A 14,319-nucleotide genomic window follows, 5' to 3' on the forward strand; every position below is an offset into this window, starting at 1 on the left:
CCTTACCCCTACCCATTTTGACAACCTAGGATGGCTTAGAGTAGACGACAGAGTACAGCAACTTGCAATGGGCCTGGTCTAATAGATACACCACTAAGGTACCCATGTACATGTCGAAATACTTCCCAAAGTTCAGGGAATACCACGACCACAACACCAGAAGTTCCACAAATCATGTTCAACCCAGATTTGGCTCAAACAAGGGACTAAAGGCGTTTCGCAATTATTCCACATCAATGTGGAAAGCCCTACCATCAGCCATAAAATAATGTGAATCCCTACCCACCTTCAAAACCGCTCTAAAAGAGCACCTACAGGAGGCTGCAATTCGAAACTGTCCCCGGTAAATGTCCAAAAATTCTTGGTCCATCAACACTTTTCCAATTAAGAGCCATTACACGATTTGCTTGTAATATGCACATATCTATTAATAAATCTAAACTCTTTGCTTTGTAGATGTGGGATGGTAGGATATAAACCAAGACTAAAAAGCTTGGGATTCAATGGTAACTTCTTTGATACAATTTGATCAATCATATCAATAAAATCTTGCCAGAAGGTTTTCACTTTCACACATTCCCATATGCAGTGGAACAGTGTCCCCCTTACCTCACTACACTTAATACAAGTATCTGGAATATTATCATATTATTATTAGTGGTGGGACTCTATTAAACATTTTAATCGAATTAATTTGAGACTTTATAGTTAATTAATCTAAATTAATCACATTTTAATCGCATATCAATATTTGATGCGAAAAGCAAACATTTTCAATTCAAATTAATTTTGGTATACGAGTGAATCAATGAATATACATTATAAATACGTTTAAGCAGCAAAATCCTGTATTAGCTACTACACAGACCAACAGATCAATGACATTTTTAACAAAGTGCAGCAATTTTAGGAATAACATATAGCAAAAAGGACCTTTTGTAAACTCAAGCACTTTCAAGGTAAAAGTAAAACGCAGTACTTTCAAGTACATTCCAGAACAGTTGACCATTGAAAGAAAAAACTCTTGATTGATCTCAATTTCTCTTATTTAATTTTTTTTTATGAACAAACCAGACTAAGAAAAATTATTTGTGATGTATTATACTTTATACTTATAGCACATGCATGAGTCTGGTCTCCTTTGAAAGGTAACATTCTTACACAATAAAGAAAAATCATCATGCGATTAAATTCATAATTTTTTTTTACTTTTAATTCTTTGTGTAGTTAATTAATCGAAATTAATGCGAGTCCCAGCCCTATATATTATATAAACGTATGCAATTTAACAGGAGTTATATATGTATGCATCAGCCATTTATATTGTATATGTTTTAAGTTGCTACTGACTGACTCTGTGCCTCTTTACATGCCTCGCTTCATTCTTCTAAAAATATTTCCTCCTCTATGTCTTCGTTCCATAAATTCTGATGATTCATCTGAACCAGATACAAATAAGTCATATAGCGTTGAAATGAAACCTTTACCATAACAGTATCTAGTGATTGCTATTTCTAATATGGAAATGTTCGGTATATCCAATGAATGGTTCTGAGACGATATAAAACTCCTGAAGCTGAATATATCTAAAAAAGTGATTATTTGGAATATCATATTTGGTAGATATTTCCGCAAAGGACATACTTATATACAATACAATACTTCATCCTCCTCCCTGTATACGTCTTGCACTTTCCTTAACCACTTTTCAGCCCATAATTTAAATAATTTTGCCCTGGTTTAAAATCGGCATTGCCCAAAATAGGACTGAACAGGGATCGGGATGTATTTACAGTATATTCAAATATTTAAATGTGTCGAACCACACATCAATCATATTTAAAATAATAGGGTTGTCTGCATTTTTCTTCAGATATTTATGGTCTGCATAATACAAATACAGGTGCAAGGGTAAGCTCGGTTTAAGTGAATTAACATAGTAAATGTTTCTTCTTTATGGCTCTGTGAGGGACTAACAGGTTCTCTCTACACACACACCGATGAACCCAGTGGAATGCTAACCACGTCCACATGTCGCACAGCTATGTCTGGGTGTACACTCGCTCTCTCCACCCACCTCTCTATCTGTCTCTTCTTCTCTCCATCTCTCTCCTCTCCCTGTCCCTCAGTCTCTCCATCACTATCCGTCTCTCTCACTTTCTTTCTGTCTCTCTACCTCACTCTGTCTCCATCTCTCCCTCTATCTCTCGGGCTCTCCAACTCTCTCTCTCTCCATCTCTCCCTCTGTCTCTCCATCTCTCTCTCCTATAAATTGAATGAGCTTCACTGCTATGAATGTCTATATATGATATTTACAGAATGCTGATGCACCACAGTTAATCAACATTCACACAAATAATAATAAATCTGTGTACGTGTGTGTGTGTGTAGTTCTGTGTGTGTATATAATTACTGTTTGTGTAGAGGAAAATTAAATATAATGATCTAAATGTAAATTAGGCATTTACAAGACAATATCACAAATCTTTCATCTCCATATCTGTTCAATATAAATCTCTACCAATCTCCTCGCCATCTCCCCCTTCAACTCCCTCTCTTTTTTAACTTGTCCGTCCGTCCATCTGTGTCTGTCTGTCTCTCTCTCTCTCTCTCTCTCTCTCTGTCGACCAGAGTCCTGCAATGAAGCATGTGAACCAACCTTTCAGTCTCATTCACTCCCAAAGAGAGAGAGAGAGAGAGAGAAAGAGAGAGAGAGAAACAGATGGAGTTCTTACTGCCTAAATACAAAGGATGAAGGTAGGAAACACACACATACAGTATATATATATGTAACACTTCCCCCGGTCCTGCGGGACCGGACGGCAACCCTTCTCCCGGTTCGACTGGTCCAGGTGTCGGACCGTCTCAACTCCCCTTCCATACACCCCTTCATAATACAACATTGCCAGCACTATATCAGGCAATAATGGACAGTAAGGGAAATACAACATTGTATGTGAAAGAAAAGTGGGAAAGAGAGTTGGAAATAGAGATAACGGAGGAGGAATGGTATGACACATGTAAGACACAACAAACAACCACAGGATCAAGGATATGGAGGGATTTGGGTGGAAAAATATAATTAGATACTTTATAACACCAGAAATACAGGGCAATTACACACCAGCAAAGAAAACATGTTGGAGGGAGTGTGGACAGGAAGGGGCGAACCATACACACATATTCTGGGGATGTCAGAAGATAAGGCACTACTGGGAAGAGATAGGAGGGATAATAAATGAAATAATAGGATACGAAATACCCCAGGGAGGCCAAGTGTTGTATTTGGGGAATCTGTCACAGGAAGGAATCCAAGGGGAAGACAAATATTTGATTAAGATATTGATAGTGGCAGCCAAGAAAGCTTTAACTAAACTGTGGTACAAGGTAGAAGTGCCAAGGCGGTTAGGTGGCCGAGCGGAGATTGCGTTCGTCACCAGCCCCGGAGCTGAGCTGGATTTGCCTGTTCGAATCCAGCTCACAGCTCCGGGGTTGTCACCAGCTTGGCTGGCCGTCTACACTGATACAATTGGCTGTATCAGAGGGTGGGAGAAGCTGGCGGGGTGGGTCCGGGTCGTTGTAAACAGCGACTCCTACAGTTCGGTCGGGGCGCCTGCTAAGCGCGGATTGGACGTGAGGGGGATAGTGTGGTCCTCCCACACGCTACGCCCTCTCAATGAGAATCCGCGCTGCCAGGTGAAAAGAAGCGGTGATTGGCTGGACGTGTGTCGGAGGAAGCACGTGGTAGCCTCCACTCTCCCAGATGATCTGACTGTGGGGGGTAAGTGCGCAGCGACCAGGAAGGGACTGGGAATTGGCATACGACTAACATTGGGATGGGAGAAAATCGGAGGAAAATGGAGGGAAAAAAAAAAAAAAAAAAAAAAAAAAAAAAAGGTAGAAGTGCCGACAAAGGATCAATGGATAGAGTTGGTAGAGGGGATACAGGAAATGGAGAGAATCACACATCTGCTGAGGCTGCAAGAAGAAAAGTTTGAATGGAAATGGGGAAAATGGGAAGAATACAGGAGGGGAAGTAACGACATCACAGAGGTTTGAAAAGGATACAAGGAAATGAATAAAAATGTAAATAAATAATGCAAATGTAGAAGGGACCGAAGGACCCATGTCACACTTTTTCTTTACCCATTTTTTGTCTATTTGTTTTAATTTATGTACTGTGTATTGTCTATGAATGTTGTCTATGTATGTTGTTGAAAAAATGAAAATAAAAATTTAAGTTTAAAAAAAAAAATACAACATTGCCAACCGGTGGGATGATCCAGATCTGGCAGATCTGGCATCAGCTCACTCACCTGATTAATATTATTTACTGCCATTTATCAAATCAAATCAAATTTATTTATAGGGCCCGACAACACACGTTAATGTCCCCATGGGCCGTACAGATCTTCTTTAAACAAGTCAAGAAGAAAACATAACAATAAGTCAAGAACAGAACAAGAACACACGCACACTTATGGCCAAAGGAAAGGACACTTTAAATTAGAATAACAGGAACAGTGTATTGCACTACCAAAGCTAACTAGCATGTCACACATGCGCTGTAAATAACTATGTACAGATACCGAGATGTCACTCCATGTTACCTGCTATCTGTTACTGCACAATGTTGTTTCTTCTTTTGATTCTATTATATGTACCACTGTATTGCACATCGTTGCGGGCAAGACCACCCGCATTTCATTGTATACCTGTATGCCGTGACAATTAAAACTCTTGACTTGACTTGAGAACACCATAAGGTCCAAACATTTTTAGATGAATACAAATAAATGAAAGAATGCAAGCACTCCCAGACATACCCCACGCGAAGGTAAGGAAAAACTCACTAAAACCTAACAATAGGGAAAAAAGCTCCACAGGCAGTGTGGAGGAGAGAAACCTTAGAAGGGCCATTCAAGGGGGGATCTCCCTTCTTAGATGTTGGTGATAGTAGTGTTGCAGACGGACAGTTGGTAAGCATGCACTCATGTGTGTAGTGGAACACAGATGAGTGCATGCAATAGCAACTGTACATTTTGAAAAATTAAAGATAGAGCTAATAGCGATAGCAACTGAACATTTTGAAAGATTAAAGATAGAGCTGATAGCGAATCTATTTGAGGCACAGGGGCGGCGCAATATGTTTATTATGTTTATTGTCTGTGTTGTCGTTGTTGTCTCCACTTTGTTAGACTTGTGTTCCCCTGTCTGTGTTTTGTAAATATGTTTTAGTCTTCTTGTTGTTATTGTTTTTCCCAGTGTGCTCTGTGTTCTGTTGTTTCTGTCTACCACACCTGTGTCCTGTTTGTAATTACCCTCTGTCTCTAATTAGTGTTTGTATATTAGGTGTTGTGGGCCAGCAGACACTTGCTGGTTCATTGTTTAATTGTTACCGTTGTTGTCAGTCGTGTTTGTTGTTTTCTGTTCTAAGTAAAGCCTTATTATTCACCACTACGCCGTCTCCTGTATCCTGTTTATCTCTCCGTTCTACACTGCAAACTGAGTTCCACCACATCATGCCAGCAAAGCGGCACCATCGTAACACATATATATATATATATATATATATATATATATATATATATATATACAGTATGTGTATATCCAAACAAGACCGTTCACATACATTGAAGTTTTGACATCAAATGGAAATTTTTCTAACCTGTAGATCCAGACCTATAGATCCAGCGCACAACAAGTTTGTTCGAGAATTCCAGTGATCCAGCGATCTCACTATGTCCAGCGATCTCAGTGTTAACTATAGCGTCTGTGTAAAAGTCCCGCCCACTTTTCATCTTATTGGTGCAGTGCTATAATCCTTTATTTTGAGCATCTTTGATTGAATATGGCAGAAGAGCATCTTGAATTGGAAAAGAAATGGAACGAGGCCCAAACCAGAGTGAGGTCACAGAGGTAGACATGGCCTGCCCTAGATCTGTCACAACGTGTGTGTGTGTGTGTGTTAATAATGTATGTGACTGTCTGGCCTCACCAGACTGTGGTACCACAGGGAGGAATACAACACGCTACATGCACACACACGCACACACACACACAGATGTACTTGTTTATCATATTCAAAAGAAATACCTGCCCTGCCCTTGATTTACTCGCCAAGCACTTCAAACTCAATGCGTGTGTTTGTGTATGTAATATTCCAACATTCTTTCATTCACTGTCATCAATTATACACACTAGTGCAGTGCCCATTTGGGGGGGTGGCCGTTGAGAATGCTCCCGGTATTGCTGCTTGCAGCGATGTCGGGGGTGTGGCCATTCGGAGCGCATGGCCATTCAGTGCACATGGCCATTCAACGCGGCTTACAGCATTCTCAAAAACTATGCATCCAAGTCTACTTCACACAAGTTTGTTATTATAGTGCCACCATCTGGCCAAATGGCACCAAATTAAACACTGCACTCCCCTAAGGCCTCAGCAATACTCCCGCTGAGCGTGAAGCGATCAGATAAAACGGTTCTCAAGATATGCGAAGGACAGACGGAGAGAGACAGTCACAGCAGGAGAGAGAAGGAACGAGTGAGAAGAGGAGATAAGAGAAGATAAAAGAGGAGAGAAGAGAAATGCTGCAGGTGGTTGGCAAACTTTGTCCCCTCCCCCACATACTCTGTAGCTAGTAGGAAAGTTCCTCATGATGGGGCAGACCAATTATTTAGTTAGACAGTCAGAACCGTGTGTGTGTGCATATGCGTGTGTGACATACAATTGCCACCGAGGACAAATTGCTACTTGCAGAGGAACCCCACTGTTTGCCATACAAAATATGTTTAAACAGCCATTTCTCTCTCACACACTGTCACGTACGTGGGTTGTTCATTATCATTATTGCCATATATTTTAACACCATGTAACATCAGGGTAATTGTTACAAAGGATCAGATTAAACCGAATATATATATTTATTGATTGATATATATTGCATAATATTTGTATATCGTTTGATATCCCTTGTATATTCCTTGTACATATACACGGAATATCCCTTTAGCCTAGTACAGACCATAATATTTCATTCTCCTATTGGACAGCGGTCCACAGGCGCCAAGGCCATGCCTCCAAAGTCAGGTTCAAAGTCACCGCCGAGGACATGCCTGGACATGAATGGTATTGCGCAAGGATATGAGACAGGAATAAAGCTGGTACTAGTTTATTCATCTAAGCGTATAAATACGGCGCAGGTGAATACAGAAGTATGTTACCCAATAAGTTGAAGCCTCACCCACGATACTACGTGCGGTGAAGTATGGCCTGTTTGGCCCCAAATAGAGCATTGAGACCGCGTGCGAATTAATAACTGAAGTGTCAGAGTTTGGCGCTATACCGTCGAGTGCGACATATTCTATTAAGTCAGTAATAGTCTAATTGTGTATAGTGTATCGTGCGGCTAAAGTTCTACAGTGACCAGCATCACCAACGTTTTCTTCGTATCAGCTAGAGTGCTTATCCAGGCTGGGCTGCTTCATGGCGCTTTCACCCGAGGAGCCCTAGACGAGGACCGTGTGGACATGTACACTGGATTATCTACCCGACGACTGCATAGCCCTTTACGGCTGGATTATATTTGCTTTTGGTCCTGTGATTAATGGAGCGGAGAATCGCCGACGCCCACACGTGTGTGGGATTTACCCTGTGAGGAGCCACGTCGAGTCTGCCCCTCAGAAGCCTGAGGCAGGCTAGCTTTCTTCCCTGTGGAGCTACAGGCTACGGAGAACAGCTGTATTCGTCTGTGGATCAAGATCTTATGGCACCGTCTCCCGTACTCGGAGTCTCCTTATCATCGTTGACCCAGACTCTATTACCGACAGATCCTCTACCCTTGCTGGCTTACAACCGGGGGGACTCTTCCAGTATCTCCCGCTATATTACTAGTGTACCATAGATATAATTCCCTAAGATTCAGGTTGTATAATTACCTCCTGCGTAACCAGAGAATGGACATTCGTTATTGATTTGCCTACGCACATTCCTTTGCCTTATAAGCGCATTCAAAGTGAAATAGAGAAGTATATTATGTACCTTTTGCTGCAATAAATACTTAATTACAACTTTGTGTGGAACCGATTTCATTGTGGGAAGTGTTCATCATTATATATATCATGTACTGTATGGCCAGTAATTAAAGTACATAAGACGGTAGTGGTTTAATGATACCATACTTATCAATACAGTCAGGGAATTGTACCCCTCAGTTACAGTAATATATTATTTGTGTTGTCTGTTGTGTGGTGTTGTGTCATCTCCTAATTGACTTTCTATTCACAGATGCCACTCATCTCCCTGATTGGATTGGTTGCATCTGATTGGTGCACCTTCGAACAGGCAGTGGAGATGGGTGGTTAATAGAGTGGAGATGACACACATCGGGGCGCCTCACTCTGTCAGTTGCCACTGATCAGAGTTTCGTGAGGTTGCCATTTATTGACCATTGTGGAACGATACTGTGCTTGTCTACTGCTTCGTGTGGACTAAGTACTAAGTATATATATATATAGAGATCAGTGCCCTCTGCGCCACTTCTCTCTTGTTGGCTTTAGGCCTATTTTTCCATTGAGTGTGGAATTGTACCTTTGGTACCTTTGAGTGTCTGTGGGCGCTTATTTAGTATATCCTATATCTCACTTTGTCTGTTCTCCAATTACCTTTTTCCCTATTTGTTTACATGTTTGTGGGTTGTCTTTTCCCTTTGTTGCATAATAAATCAGTGGAGGTTTAAAGCCCTACCCTGTACAATAAATATAATTTACTATTTTGGATCAACGTCTTGTGTTCACTTTATTACCTGCTCGGGACGCCTGTACGTTAATGCCAAGCAAGCAGTGCAAAAATGCTTCCGCATTCGTCACCGCACGCTAGTGCGGTAAAGCGCCCTTCTTTTCAGACAAATGCTACCGTGCGTGCACCGGCGGCGGCGTGCTCGCTCAGGTGCGTGCGTGCGCCGGCGTGCTCGCGCGAGGTGCCCGCGCATGCGCATGAGATCCGACACGAGCGGAGCTCAATATATATAAGTCACCGCCCCTTATTCAGTATCTAGCAATAGCTCAATTGGCAAGGACACATGGCTGTGGATCCTATGGCTTGTTTGCTGGCGAGTTCGAATCCCATCGAAAATATTTTTTAACGTGATTTTTTTTTAACGTGTATTCTTTCGCCGGTTAAGGTTAGGCATGGTTAAGGTTAAGGTTAAGGTTAGGCATTGTTTCGGAGTTGGTTAAGGTTAGAACGGTTAAGTTTAGGCGCTGTTAAGGAGCTGGTTAAGGTTAGAGTTTGTCAAAGAGAATGGCAATATAATTTCTATGGTTAAGGTTAGGCATGGTTAAGGTTAAGGTTAAGGTTAGGCATTGTTTCGGAGTTGGTTAAGGTTAGAACGGTTAAGTTTAGGCGTTGTTAAGGAGCTGGTTAAGGTTAGAGTTTGTCAAAGAGAATGGCAATAGACAGCCTATTTCCGCGCGACCTGGGCGCTGGGCGGCGGAAAATGAAAGGCGCATTACTGCATGCCACTACGGTAAATTTTTGCACTGCTTGCTTGGCATAAAGCTACACGCGCTCGGGACCTTGCTTAAAGCACTACTGGACGGGCTGGTTTTCACATACAGCCCGTTCCAGCTTATCTTCTATATTGTCTTGTGACATTGCTATGTGACACACACACACACACACACACACTTTAGCATGCAAATGGTGAGGCTTGTAACGGATTAGTAGACAAGAAGAACAAGGGATAATCCACTTATTCTGGACCAAGTGTAAAACACACACACCACTGGGAGGACTAACTGCAGTGTACAAGTACAATCATTGTTGTTCAGGTTCAATATAGCAGTATTCCCTCTGACACACACACACACACACACAGCAGTAAACACAGCTTGTTATTGCTCTTGTAGTCTCACTATGGTTACCTTGGGACCTTGCCACTTCATCAGGTTTTTAGGTATTCATGGGGACACTTGGACCCCACAAGATGATGCAAACACTTTACACAAACACACACAGACACATCTTAGCACATGCACCAAAGTGAATGATCCAACATGGAGTGTAGTGGGAAAGAAATGTAGACACACATACACACATTCCCCCCTTAGTCCAAACACAGGTAACCCAACATGTACTGTCCACACACACACACGCACATACCTTTCCAAACGAACGATGTCTAGTCCAATCTCAATCAACGATCTCACACTTGTGTGTGTGTGTGTGTCGTCCAAAATCTCTCTCTCTCTCACACACACACAGGTAAAATGTTTAGGGCTCAAGCAGCTAACAGAAGAAAATACCAGTTTGGAAAAATCCACAAAATAGCCCATGGAATAACCAGTATCCAGGAAAACAGTGTAGTGATTTCAATATCTCTCACACACCTAAAGAAGCTCTTCACTATACAATAATACACATCACTACAGTCTCAGTCATTCACATTTAAACACACACTGTCGCTATGGCACTGGCAACAGACAAAGCCACACCTCCAGACTCACTCGCTCTCTCCCTCCCTCCTTCTCTTTCTCTCTCTCCCTACCTCCCTCCCTCCTTCTCTCTTTCTCCCTCCCTCCTAGGCGACTGTTCGGCCCTCTAGCGGTGACATCAACACACATGCACTAATCTCTCACAGTCTCACGCACTTGCTCTCTATGGAGAGCTTGTGAAATGCCAAGGGGAGGAGGAGAAGGAGAGACAGTGTCCAGCCCTGGCAGATGTCACTACAGCAGTAGTCATCCAAGGTGACTACAGTCACGCCTTCCCAGCAACATTACAAACATCTCAAAACAAGCTAGTCAGACTACTACTTGACCTGAACCCCAGAACCCACCTCACCCCTGCCCACTTTGACAACCTAGGATGGCTTAGAGTAGACGACAGAGTACAGCAACTTGCAATGGGCCTGGTCTACAAGATACACTACGCGACCAAGGTACCCATGTACATGTCAAAATACTTCCCAAAGGTCAGTGAATACCACGATCACAACACCAGAGGGAGCTCCACAAATCATGTTAAACCCAGATTCGGCTCAAACAAGGGACTAAACACGTTTCGCAATTATGCCACATCAATGTGGAACGCCCTACCCAAAGCTGTAAAGGAATGTGAATCACTACCCACTTTCAAAAACACTCTCAAAAAACACCTACAGGAGACTGCAATTCGAAACTGGCCCCTACAAATGTCCTAACCCAGTTGTACAGTAAATGACCAAGTATGGCTTTGTCAGTATTCCAATGTACAGTGTCCCCCCCCCCTACCCAAACCCCCCCCCCCACCTCCAATGTACAGCCCCCACCCACCCACCCAACCCCACCCCACCCACCCAACCTCCTCCAATGTACAGTTTCTACGTCAAATGTATATACACTCTTTTTCTGGACACTTTTGTATCACAAACAGTACTGTATTTGCAAATCTGATATGTCATAAATGTATAGATGTAGCAGTACTGTCTATCTGTATGTCATGTATGTCATATGTTATGATGAATTGAAAATGGGGGAGAGATGGAGATGAAAGTCTTTCTCTGGTCTGCATCCCCTTAACAATTGTATGTATTGAGCTGTACTGTACTCATTCTGCAATCTGTTAATAAACTTTTCAATCAATTCAATCAATCAATCAATCAACAGTCCAAAGACCACACTGCTATTTATCTAAGGCAGCTTCAACCTCTCCTCTCCTCTCCTCTTCTCTCCCCTCCCCCTCCTCTCCTCCGCATCCTCTCCTGACTTCCTCCTTCTCCACCAAACCAGAAACTGGACTTTCAATTGTGTTTATTACGTTACATTAATCTCTTAACCATTTAATAGCAACAACGTAAGGGAGACCTCATACAGTGCGTTTACTCACTCACTTCCTGAAAATGTAAAATGTTCAATTCTCACATTTTATTGGCAAGTTTATTATTTTCAGGAGACGTGGTTTTCTTTTACTAAAAAAATAAAAAAAATGCGTCGCAAGCCGGTAAAAAATGGCTGAGCTATGGACATACAAAAGTAATTGTACTTACAGTAGATTTCATTCACAGTCTTTGCTGCCCTGTAATGGGTGCCTGGTGGTACTAAATCCAGATTAGACTCTGCCATTGGAAAGAGGAAATTTGGCCCGATCCATAAATATGACTTGGCCATAATCAGGTCATTTATAGGCCTGATATTCTTTTTTTTTTTTTATCAAATTTTTTTATTATTATTCACATGAAACAAGACAACACATTAACCACAATCACAATACATAGAACTTCACAAGAAAATAACAAAACCAATAATAATACAGACTAACAATTTATACAGACAAAGAGAAAAGAAAACAGAGTTCAACCTTCTAAATTTTAATTCCAAGGGGTACTATCTAATAAATGGTCTTTCCCTTAAATGGTGTTCAGCCCCGATTCCCGGCCGTGTGACCCTATATTAATAAAACGTACATCTCCAATCCACCACAAGGACCATTTTTTGAGAACACGACCCGAAAACAGAGCAATGAACCTTCATGAAAAAACAAAAACCTGTAGAGGTGTTCCATAGACTCACAGAGACCGTGTAAAAGTGGCCAAACAGTGAAGAAATAGTTAAATAGCTGCCCCCCCATAATATCCCCAGCTAAACTCAAGATGACAAGACAAAAGACAAGACAGACATTTCCTCCTCCCCCTCCCAAGAGACCGCCGGACTCACCCGAACACGCACCTCAACCCCGCGCAGCCGCACACGGCGGTTCTGACCTTTTCGGCTGCTGCAAACCACAGGTCAATACCTGCCTGTCCCACCCCAATCACCCGCTCCGTGGATATCTACAGATAAATCACATCCAATAGTGTTAGGGACCAGTTAATCACTGTAAGCTTCTCAGGCTCCTTCCATCTCATTGCTATTAGCTTCTTCGCTGCTGTGACACCCGCTAGGACAACCCTTTTTAGTTGAACGGACGCAGGTAGTGTCGTTATATCGTTCAGGAGTAGCGTAACAGCTGTGAATGGGATAGTTAAGCCACACAGATCTGAAAGTTTGTCCGTTATTGACCTCCAGAAGCGGGCCACTGGTGGGCAATCCCATACATATGCATATAAGTGCCAGTGGCCTTTTGAGAGCACAAAGTGCACCGAGAGTCGGTTATCAGTCCCATAGCAAATAGCTTCCTAGGTGTAAGATAGGTCCTATGAATATAATTAAAATTAATTTGCTGGTGATTGGGGTTGCGGGAAGACAATGCCACATTTGCCCAAACATCATCCCAGTCAAACTCGGGGTCCAACTCCGGGATATCCACACGCCAGATTGTATCCAATGATAGATTTTTATACATGGATTGAATTAAGAGCGTATAAAAGTCGGAGACAAACCCTCTGGAGGTCGTCCTGTCCACTATGAGCCTGAGGAAGGGGTGTGGGTGCAAAGCTTGAGCCCACGGCACGCCATGCGCCCTCAGTGCTGACCTTAGTTGAAGATAAAGAAAAAAGGACTCGCCGGGAAGATCATAAAATTCTCTTAAGTCCTGAAACGCACGGAGGCCGTTCTTATCATAAATATCCTCCAGAGTATGCACCCCCCTCCTTTGCCATTGAGGAATATTAAACGGCTTGTGCCCAACAAGTAATTGCTGGTTATTAAAAATTGGAGAGTCCAGGTGCCATGGGCATTTAACCCCACACGACCTCTGTACATTACGCCACGTTTGGATCACGTGAGTTATGATCGGTCCATACCTCAGCTGGCATTTCGAAATAGAGACAGTGGAGTACACCACATCCTGCAATCTTAGCGGTGAGACCGCCGCCGCTTCTAAGGAGCGCCAAGATACAGCATCTACAGGGTCTAGCCAGCACATCAGAGGTCTCAGTGAGAAGGACCAGAAATAAAGCTTAAAATCAGGGATTGCGAGGCCCCCATCTTGTTTCCTACGTTGAGTAGTAGCTCTTTTGATTCTCGGGCGTTTGTTATTCCAGATAAACTTAGATACCATCGATTGTACCTTGCGCCAGTGGTCTATTGGAGGGGGCAGGGGGAGCATTGAGCTAACAAAATGTATCCTAGGCAGAACGTTCATTTTGATTATGGAAGCTTGGGCTTGTAAGGAGTTAGGAAGGGACGACCATCTGTCTAGATCCTGGCGTATTTTATCATAAGTACCCGTGAAGTTGTACTTAGTAGTTTGACTCAGCGTGGGGAATATCTCTATACCTAAGTATTTAAAATGTTCCACTATGGGGATATCAGCTGGTAGTCGCACCGCCTTGGCCAGCTCATTAAGAGGTAGGCAGGCTGATTTGTTCCAGTTAACCCTTAGGAGTCAACGGGGCTTAT

The 14,319-nt window shown here is 42.5% G+C and overlaps 1 protein-coding gene across 2 annotated transcripts in view; it reads right to left on the reverse strand.

Moving 5' to 3' along the window:
- Nucleotides 1-14,319, reverse strand: part of rab11fip4a (RAB11 family interacting protein 4 (class II) a) — a gene marked incomplete at its 5' end in the record, with an annotated part of 191,530 nt that overhangs the window by 105,396 nt on the left and 71,815 nt on the right. The window contains one exon of one of the 2 annotated variants that reach the window (XM_084329937.1): nt 10,163-10,263. The exons of the other annotated variant lie outside the window; for it this stretch is intronic. Of the gene's footprint in view, nt 1-10,162; nt 10,264-14,319 lie in introns of those variants that run through there. 2 annotated transcript variants of the gene reach the window in all.

The sequence above is a fragment of the Notolepis coatsorum genome (assembly GCF_963971535.1).
Source record: "Notolepis coatsorum genome assembly, chromosome: 14".
NCBI lineage: Eukaryota > Metazoa > Chordata > Actinopteri > Aulopiformes > Paralepididae > Notolepis > Notolepis coatsorum.